Source organism: Ursus arctos, unplaced genomic scaffold (genome assembly GCF_023065955.2).
Source record: "Ursus arctos isolate Adak ecotype North America unplaced genomic scaffold, UrsArc2.0 scaffold_10, whole genome shotgun sequence".
In the NCBI taxonomy this organism is placed as follows: domain Eukaryota; kingdom Metazoa; phylum Chordata; class Mammalia; order Carnivora; family Ursidae; genus Ursus; species Ursus arctos.
Genome location: NW_026622764.1, coordinates 71,652,442 through 71,662,618, shown reverse-complemented (window position 1 = coordinate 71,662,618; position 10,177 = coordinate 71,652,442). Strand labels below are relative to the sequence as shown.

Sequence of the window (10,177 nt, the reverse complement as noted above, 5' to 3'; positions counted from 1 at the left end):
CTTACAGCAGGTGCATACTTCCATTTATGCCTCTCCTGACTTTTGTGCTATTCCCTTTGGCCTGAAGAACTTCTTTAACCTTTCTTGTATTGCAAGACTTTGTATTGTATTTTTATTTGTTTTCTTGTTGTTGTCTTTGTTTTTCTAGAAGTACATTTATTTCACCTTCATTTTTAAAAGGAAAAAAATTTTTTTTGCTAGGTAAAGAATTCTAAGTTGTGTGCTCACTTCGGCAACAGAATATACCCAAATTGGAACAATACAGAGAAGATTAGCACAGCCCCTGAAGAAGGATGACATGTAAATTTGTGGAGCATTCCATACTAAAAAAAAAAAAAAGATTTCTGGGTTGACATTCTTTTCTCTCAGCACAGGTTGGCTTTGTTTCTCATGAGAAGCCAGCAGTTTTTGTTAGCACTATTTTGCTGTACATACTGTGTCTTCTTTCTTAGATACAGTTAAGAATTTCTCTTTCATTTGCAGCAGCTTGGTGATGATTATGTCTAAGTGTAGTTTTCTGTGTGCTTATCCTCGTTGGGATTTGTTGAGCTTTTTGTGTCTGTGGGTTGATAGTTTTCCTTAAATTTGGGGGAAAAATAGCCATTATTTCTTTGATTGTATTTTTTTTTTTACCTCAGGTTCTTTCTTTTCTCCTTGTTGCACTCCAATTACATATTTGAGAGTCTGCTTAATATTGTTTCACTGAGATTCTGCTTATGTTTTTAATGTTTTTTCCTCTATGGTCTTCAGTTTTGATAGTGACATGTCTTCATGTTCACTGATCTTTCCCTCTGCAGTGTTCTGCAGCATTCGGTGACTTTTTCATTTCAAATATTATATTTTTCAGTTCTAGAATCTTCTTTTTTTTTTTTAAGTAAGCTCCACGCCCAGCATGGAGCCCAACATAGGGCTTGAACTCACAACCCTGAGCTGAGATCAAGAATCAGATCTTAACCGACTGAGCCACCCAGGTAACCTTCATTTGTTCTTTTAAAAAATTGTTTCCATTTTTCCTACTGACTCCTTCTCTGTTCACTCATTATGTACCTCTTTTTCTTTACTTATGAGAGCTGTTTTAAAGTTCTCATTTGCTAATTCTGACATCTGTATCATTTCTGAGTCTGTTTATATTGACTAATTTTTCTTTTGATTATATGTCATATTTCCTACTTCTTTGCATAATTATTTTTGAGGTTATGCTGGGCATTGTGGATGCAACATTGTTGAAAGTCTGGATTTGTTTTCTTTCTTTAAGTAGTGCTGCATTTTGTCCTGGCAGGCAATTTATTTATGAGCAGATCACCTTGATCTTTTCAAGACTTGGTTTGGGGCTTTATACAGTAGTTCTTACTCTTGGCCTAATATAGTTCATTTCCTTTTTTAGTTATAGCTGATTGCTTTCAGTGTTTAAGGAGGTCTCTCCATTTTGAATGGTCAAATCTGTAATGTCTCTCAGCACCGTGTGACCTCCAGAATCTCTATTCAATTCATACTTCTTTATATGTTTTTTCATGTTTTCTCTAAATAACACTGGTGGGACTTTAAAAACATAGAAAATGTAGAATTAGTTGGGAAAGAATGTGTAAGCTTAAACCCAGAGACACGGTAAAATTCACGTGTCCCATGTATCCCTGAGTATTTGGAGCCAGGTTTTCATGCCTGTTTCTGATCCTTGAGGGCTTTTGATCACTTTCTCTTTTCTTGTTCCTTAGTTGTCTCCTTCTTGGGGTCCCACTACAGGAACTACCTTTCACTAATGGAAGTCCAAACTTGATCTGCCAAAATTAATAATGGAGGGAGAGTCTCCATGGGAAGGGTGGCTAGGCCTTGTAGATTTATATTCCCCTTAGGGTTCTTTTGCTTGTTTACACTGCTAAATTGTTAGTTTTATGGGAAGTTACTCCTCCTCATTCTACCAAGCAGATACTTATGACTATTATCTTCGTATCCCCAGAGTGTGACTGGGACTGGGCTAGATTTTAAAGAAGACTTTATCTAAGCCTAGAAAAGATTAAGAAAAAAAAGTTAACAAAGAGAGTAACATGAACATGGATTTCTGGATTACTAAATATGACCTGGTCTTTTTCTTTTTTAAATATTTATTTATTTATTTATTTATTTATTTATTTATTTGAGAGAGAAAGCATAAGAGAGTGCATGCAGGGAGGGGCAGAGGGAGAGGGAGAGAAACAAGCTCCCTCCTGAACATGGAGCCTGATGCAGGACTTTATTTCACAAACCTGAGATCACAACCAGAGCCAAAATCAAGAGCTACATGCTGAACTGATTGAGCCACCCAGGCACCCCATGACCTATTCATATTTATCTCACATGCTTCTTTGCCCAGCTCCTGGAACAACTGCTTTGGTGTGAAAAGAACCCTTCTGTGACCCTATTCTATAAAAACATGAGCAGAGGAGCAACCCTAGATGTTTTAATGAAACTTCAAATTGAACAACACCCCACAACTCCTAAATACCCAAGTCTCACCAGCATAAATCCTGCCTTTTAACATTCTTTATGAAGACAGTGTAAATTTTCTGTCCTCTCTTACATGTGCAATAGAACAGATGTGTATGATAAGACTACAATATGACAATTAACAGACCAGAGTCAGCTCACTGAGAGTGGTTCTACCAGAGACCCACCTGGCTGTGGACATAGGACTGTCTGCAGGAGTTCCTGACTTGCTGCTCAAGTCTGATAACAATAGTACCTGGGCTTGCTGTACTTCCTGGGAAGAGTTATTGTTTTTGCTCCCATCATTGCTGCTGTTTCTCTGTCTCCCTGCCCGCTCTGAGCTGTGTGCTGTGTGATCTCACGTTGTTCTTCATTGCCCTTATGTGTGCTTCTTATGCTGTTCAATTAATCCTTTCTCAAGATCATAGTTTTGTTTTCTTTTGTTTCCCCTCATCTGCCCAGTTCTTTAAGGACAGACCCTGGTTTTCCCAGCTTTCAGAAACAGTCAATGACATTACTAGTCACATCTCTCTCACTGACGACTGACCACATTGACCGTCATGGCTACTCTGACAATACTTACCAGTGTCACTAAGACCATTCACATTGAGACTAACTTTATCATTATACCTCTCACATCTCGGTTTCTCTAACTCCTTGCAGTGAGTTATGAAGGGTCTATTTACTTAGCCCTCGGGAAAGTCCACGTCTTTGTGAAATAAACTAAAGTCTAAGGGAACTGTTTGGGAGACCCTTCTATCTGGAAACCAACAGTCTTTCTAATTTTCCTTCAAAACTTTTCCCATGCTCTATTGAGCTCACAATTATCTTTGCAGCTTACATGTGTTCATCCTTCCTTTGGGGTGCCTAAATACATCATTCTGAACTCTGACTCTAAGGAAATTGATTCTTAGGTCAGCAGGTCAAGCATCCTGCAGTGTTGTACAATAACAGTGAGGGAAAACTACCAAGATGCTTACTCTTCTGTTATTATTCAATGAAACTAGGCAGGCATTTCTCTCTCCAAAAAAGTATTAGAAGAAGAGTTGTGGCTGGGGTGGAGTCTAGCCTCAAATTAAGCAAGTTAGCAAGTGCCCTGGGAAACTCTCATTCCCATTAGAACACCCACTCTACAGCCATTCAGTCAAGATTCAGGGGGTGGAATGTCTTTTTGGGGGGGGGACTTCTAAAAGCTCTGCTGGTGATTCTAATATGCAACTGAGGGTTGAGAATGCTGCCTCTTTTTTTCCTCCTTTGGGCAAAAAGTTCTGTGAGTACAAAGGTGATTGTATTTTCCTTATGAGTAGTGATACATGCAGATAGTCCTCAAACTTTAACAGGCATCAGAATCTCCTGGAGGGCATGCTAAAACACAGATTGCTAGGACCCACTCCCTGAATTTCTGACTCAGTTGGACTGGGTTAGGGCCATTACCAGTAAGTTCCCAGGTACTGCAGATGCAGCTGGTTGGGCCCACACAGGATGAACTGCTGCTTTACGCAATGAAGCATTTCTGTCCTCAGTCACTGTATTTGTCCTCACCCCACAAAGAGATGAGTCTCTCCCTCTGAGGTAAGAGGAGCAAGCCTGAAACAGAGCCCTCATTTTAAAACATCTCATGGCAAGTAAGGCAATTGGCTTTCTGATGGGGTTTGGAAAAATTCTTGAGGAGTGGTCACAGATCACCTGGCACGTGACATCAGGAGCTCTGGGTTTCTCTCCCCCCAACTCCATGGAGGATGAATCCCTGGTCTCAGTCTTGGTGGGAGGAGACAGCTGAAGGTTTGGTAGTCATAGACTTAGGAATTCCATTGCTTTCCATGCTGTAAAGTAGGTCACAATCCCTTTATTTGCTCATTTCTCTGGACATGATTTAAAATTTTTAAAAAATATTTTTGTTGTGATACAATATACATACGATTTGCAATCTTAATCATTTTTAAGCTTGCAGTTCAGTGGTATGAAGCACATTCACACTGTTGTGCAACCATCACCACCATCCATCTCTAGAACTTTTTCGTCTTCTGAAGTGGAAGCGCTGTATCCATTAAAAACTAACTTCCCGGTCCCCCCTCCCTTGGAAATCACCATTCTACTTTGTCTCTATGGATTTGACTACTCCAGGTACCTCATATAAGTGGAATCATAGAGTATTTGTCCTTTTGTGCCTGGCTTATTTCACTTGGCATGATATCAAGAAGTCTAGACTGGTTTTTTATCTCATCCAGAATTGTTATACTAGAATGGTGCAGACAGAAAAATTTGGGCCCAGAGGGACCCAGCTTTGAGTCCTTTCTCTGCCTTTTTTGATTGTATGATTTTGGACGATTACTTAATATGCTGGTGCCTCAGTTTCCCCAAGACTAAAGCAAGACTAGTAATATTTATCTCATAAAGTAGCTGGGAGGACTGTGGGACAGCAAATAATAAGACCCCTGGTCCAATGCCTGACACATATTGGTAGTGAGAGCTAATTAGGTTCCTTCTCTTTCCCAGCCCAGGGGAACAGAGGCTCCATAGGGTTAGGGGGCCTAGGCAGGGGACTGGCTGTAGATCAGCAGGGTCACATCCTGAGTCATGCTGCTTCCTGGGCTTGTGTTTTCTGTTTCCTGCAAGGCCAAAGTCTTGTTTCTACAAAGTGAGTTTGGACAACATCCACGTCTGCAATGCTGGCATGTGTGAAGAACTGCTTTTGCCTTTTAAAGTATTTTAAAATGAGCTATCTGCTCTGTTCTTTTTTCCCCCCTCTCTCTCTTGTGTTTAAAATGCAGTGCTAACAAAATATTTTTGGCATAGTAAGCATAATATATTGAAAGATTTTTATAAAGGATTAACGTAACTTGGAATCCTATTAAGACTAAGAAAGCAGTTCTCATTAAGATTCCAAATTATGCCATGCAGTACAATTTTTATGATGATTAGGATAGGCAAAATAGCAAGATAGCAGAATTTTCTTAGCATGGTGCAAACTTGATATTATGATCATTTAAAGCCATCTGTGGTTGTTTCCCTGTTCTTAAGGCCTTTGTTAATGGGAAAAGAGTGTCCTGGGTGCCCTGAGGCCATGGTTCCCAAAGTTGGCTACACATGAGAGTCACCTGAGGGGATTTTGAAACTCTCAAATGCCCAGATAGTGCAATTATATCCGAATTCCATGTGGGAAAGGTTGGATCCAGAAATCTGTACTGTTTTTAAGTCCCCAGGTCATTCCAATGTTCAGCCACCATTGAGAACCCTGCTCAAGCCCCAGTAGTAACGCACTCGTCTTTCCTCCAGATGTCTTCTTATAGTCCTCCTCATGCAGATCTTGTACATATTTTGTTAGATTTATACCTAAGTATTTAATTTTGGGAGAGGGTTAATGTAAATGGTATTGTGTTTTTAATTTCAAATTCCACTTGTTCGTTGCTGATATATAGGAAAGTGATTAACTTTTGTGTATTAACCTTGTATCCTGCAACCTTGCTATAATTGTTTATTAGTTCCAATAGTTTTTTTTGACAATTCTTTCAGATTTTCTGCATGGATAATCATGTCATCTCTAAATAAGGACCGTTTTATTTCTTCCTTCCCAATCTTTATGCGCTCTGCCTCCCTTTTCTTGTCCTACTGCTTTATTTAGCACATCCTGTACAATGTTGAAAAACAGTGGTCAGTGGAGACGTTCTTGCCTTGTTCCTGATCTTAGCATGAGATCATGAGTTTCTCACCATTAAGTATGATGTTAGCTGTAGGTTTTGTGTAGATGTTCTGTGTCATGATGAGGAAGTTCACTTTTATCCCTAGTTTGCTGAGGCCAGATGTACTTTTGCAGCCACTCACATACTGTCTCCCGTAGACGGAACCAAAGCCATCACCCACTCAGTTTGCACGCACCTGTGTGTGCGTGCGTGTGTGTGTGTGTGTGTGTGAGACTTGGTTTGTAGATAGGCTCTATCCGTTAGTAATCATACTCTCTTTCATGTTACACTCATTCATTGGGTGTCTGTGATGTAGATAGAACATTAAACAGGTTAGAACAGACAGAACCTACACTTTTTGTTTCTTTTCATTTGTATGAAATTGTTTTATTACTTTTTTTCTGATGATGAAGATGCTACCAGCAATACAGAAGACAGGTAAAAAATAAAAATAAAACTATCTCCTACGTACCACCCAGAGGCAGCCAGTGTTAAGAATTTTTTAAATGTTCAGCAATGTTTAAGAGTTTTTATTAGCAAAAAGAAAAATTAAATAAAATTGGGAACAGTAAAGGGGTCCACTAAAATATTTCAATTGATTTTTTATGGTGAAAAAATATGCATAAAATAAAATTTATTATTTTAAAGTGTACTGTTTAATGGCATTAAGTACATTCACAGTGTTGTGCAGCCATCACCAGTATTTATGTCCAGAACTTTTTTGTCATCCCAAATAAAAAACCCATACCCATTAATCCTCAACTCCTCATTGTCTCCATCTTCCCACGTCTTACAACTTGTATTCTATTATCTGCCTTTATGAATTCACCTATTCTAGGTACTTCATATAAGTGGGATATACAATATTTGTCTGTTAATATTCTGAAAAAAAAACCACACAGGTATCCCTTTTATATATGTTTGCACATGCACACACACAATTTTATATTTATTAAATATTTCAATTCATATAATGTACCTTATTACACAATAATCTTCTATAATCTTCATGTAAACAGATACAGATATTTAAAGTAGTTACATAGCATTCCACCAATGTCCTCTTGACATACATTTAAGACTCCTTCACCTCATTTTACCAAACAATGCTTATAATTATTATCTTTGGATTTATATCACTTTGCACTTGACTGATTATCATTTGGGAAAATTCCTAGAAGTGGAATTGTTGGTGCAAGGCTATGAACTAAATTTTCTTACACATTGTCTTAAAAGCAGTACATTTTCCCTGGGGCCAGTGACTCTAGAATGGTAGAAAGCATTTATATTTGTTGACTTATCTTTAGATTTTTGCATAATGGTCAATTCAGGAAAAAAGTGTCTACATGTAGCTGGCACCCGAGGGTAAAAGAGCATCCTGGCTTTGGGGCTCCCCAAGAGACCAGGTTGAGCCACTCACTGCTGACAAAATCCAGAGGCAGAGAGTCTAGTGGTGGTGACACAACAGAGGAATTTATCTCAGTGAGGCCAACACAGGGAAGCAGTGAACTAGCGTCTCAAAGACTGTCTCCAAAGTGCTAAAAATACTTCCAGGTTTATGTTAGGAAAATGTGGGACAAAGGTCAGTGAGCCGGTGCAGGTGGGCAGTGAAGGTCAAGTCGTCATTGTCTTGGGGTCAATCATGGGCAGGATCTTGCTGGATCCAGGCAGTCCTTATTGCTTGAGGGAGTAGTTTTAGTTCCCACTCCATGATGCTTTGCCTGCAGGGTTTTTTGCCTGAGTTAAGAGATCGACTGGAAAGAGGAACCTAATCAATCAGAAAGTACAGACAGAAGTCAAAATGGAGATAGTTCAAGTCCTCTTTCCTTTTCTTTTTCTTGTTTCAAAATCAAAATACTATAGTTTTGTTCATGTAAAGAGTATACATTCTTACAAGCAGAATATAGGTTTATTGAATAGAAGGATGTTTATTAAATAGAAGGATGTTGATAAAAATGAATTAGTGCTTTTTTTAGCAATAAAAGTATTAATATTTAACAACATGAGGAGTTTGGGAATCTTCTCTATGAAATCAGATTAAGGGCCACAGAGAGGTCATAGTATCTGGATTTGACTAGGTTTGTAGACACAGAGTGAAGGCCTGGATGCTGTGTTTGGCTGTGATTTATTTATTTAATGTGCCAAAAGGAAGGTTAGGAGGAAATGAAGACATGTAGTGTGTTATAGTGGAAAGAGCACCAGGAAGAGTTTAACCAGAAAATTCAGGCACCACCAGGTGTCCCTCTAAGGAGTTACATCCTACTTCCCCACTCTGAACCTCAGTGTCTTCATCTGTCAAATAAGGGAAGGAGCTAAAGGGGACTGTATTAGTCCCCATAACAAAATACCCCAGATTACATGGCTTAAACAATAGGAATTTATTTTTTCACTGTTTTGGAGCCTAGAAGTCCAAGATCAAAGTGCCAGCAGGGGTAGTGCCTGGTGAGAGCTCTCGCCTCGAATTGCAGATAGCCATGTCCTTGCTGTGTCCTCACGTGGCCTTTCCATGGTGTGTGCATACAGAGACAGAGAGTGAGAGGAGAGAGAACAAGTTCTCTTGTGTCTCTTCTTAGAAGAATATTACTCCTATAAAACCCAGGCCCGCTCTTAGGATCTCATTTCACCTTGATTACTTCCTCAGAGGCCCCATCTCCAAATCCGATCACACTGGGGGTTAGGGCTTCAACATAAGAATTTTGAGGGGATGCAAACTTTTGGTCCATTATTATTTCCCCCATGCCTCCTCACAAATTAATTTCCCACCCCAACTGCCCCCAAATCTTAACTCATTCCAACATCAACTCTAGAATCTAAAGTCCAAATCAAGTATAGATAAGACTTGAGGTAAAATTCTCCCTGTGAACCTGTGAACCCAGACACTTGTGTACTCTGTGCTTCCAAAATACAATATAGAGCAGGTATAGGATAGACATTCCTACTCCAAAAAAAAAAAAAAATCAAAAGGTCAAAAGGGGTGACAGGTCCCAAGCAAGTCCCAGATCTAACAAGACAAATCTCCTTAGATCTTAAAGCTCAAGAGCCATTCTCTTTGGCTTGATGCCCCATATCCTGGATCCACTGGGGCAGGGGTCCTGCCTCGTGGTTCTAGGGGGTGGTCCTGTCCCCAAGGCTTCAGGCAGAGACTTCACCCTTTGAAATGGAGTGGGTAGCTCAGATGACCTCTGAATTGCCTTTGGGGAATTCTTCTCCTCTCTCTAAGAACAGCACACATCCACACCTGCACAGCTCCGACTCTACCATGGAGAATCCAAGAGCCCAACCCACAGCCTCGCTTCAGCAGTCCCATCTCCTTCTGTATCAACTCAAACCCGCAGTGTTTCTGCTCGAATTATCTCATTGTCCCTTTATCAAGGGCAAGTCCAGACACACCCTTTTTTTTTTAGAACAAGCTTCCTTATTTTTTGCAAGATGGGCAGGGTGAGGATTTTCCAAATTTTGAAATTCTGGTTCCTTTTTGCTTAACATTTCCTTCTTTAATTCATCTTTCTCCTACGTTTTATGGTGAGCAGTCAGGAGGACCCAGGCAACACCTTCCACATTTTGCTTAAAAATCTCAACTAAATTTCCAATTTCATCAGTTACAAGTTCTATCTTCCATAAAACACTAGAACACAGCTCAGCCAAATTTTTGCCAGTTTATAACAGGGACTGCCTCTCCTCCTGTGCTCAGTAACCTGTTGTCAGTAACCTGTTCCTCACTTCCAGCTGAGGCCTCCCAAAATGTTCTTAAACATCAACGTTCCCAGCAATGTTCTGTTCATGGCTATTCATTCTCTGAGAAGATATTGGCTTTCTCTCCAGCTTTCCTTTTTTTCTTTCTGAGCCCTCAGCAAAATTGCCTTTACCATCCATATCTACCAATAGTCTCATCATGTCAGTCTAGGCCTTTTCTAGCATGTGCCTCAAAACTCCTTCAGCCTGGACCTATTACCCAGTCCTAAAGCCACTTCCATGCTTTTAGGTATTTTTTTTTAATAGCAGTGCCCCACTTCTTGGTACCCAAATCTGTATTAGTC

General features: G+C 39.7%; 1 non-coding gene across 1 annotated transcript; it reads left to right on the top strand.

The window, feature by feature from the left end:
• Positions 1 to 222: 222 nt before the first annotated feature.
• Positions 223 to 328, top strand: LOC113251585 (U6 spliceosomal RNA). The gene has a single exon (XR_003314558.1). It is a non-coding gene; the product is annotated as a U6 spliceosomal RNA (small nuclear RNA).
• The last annotated feature ends 9,849 nt before the right edge of the window (positions 329 to 10,177 follow it).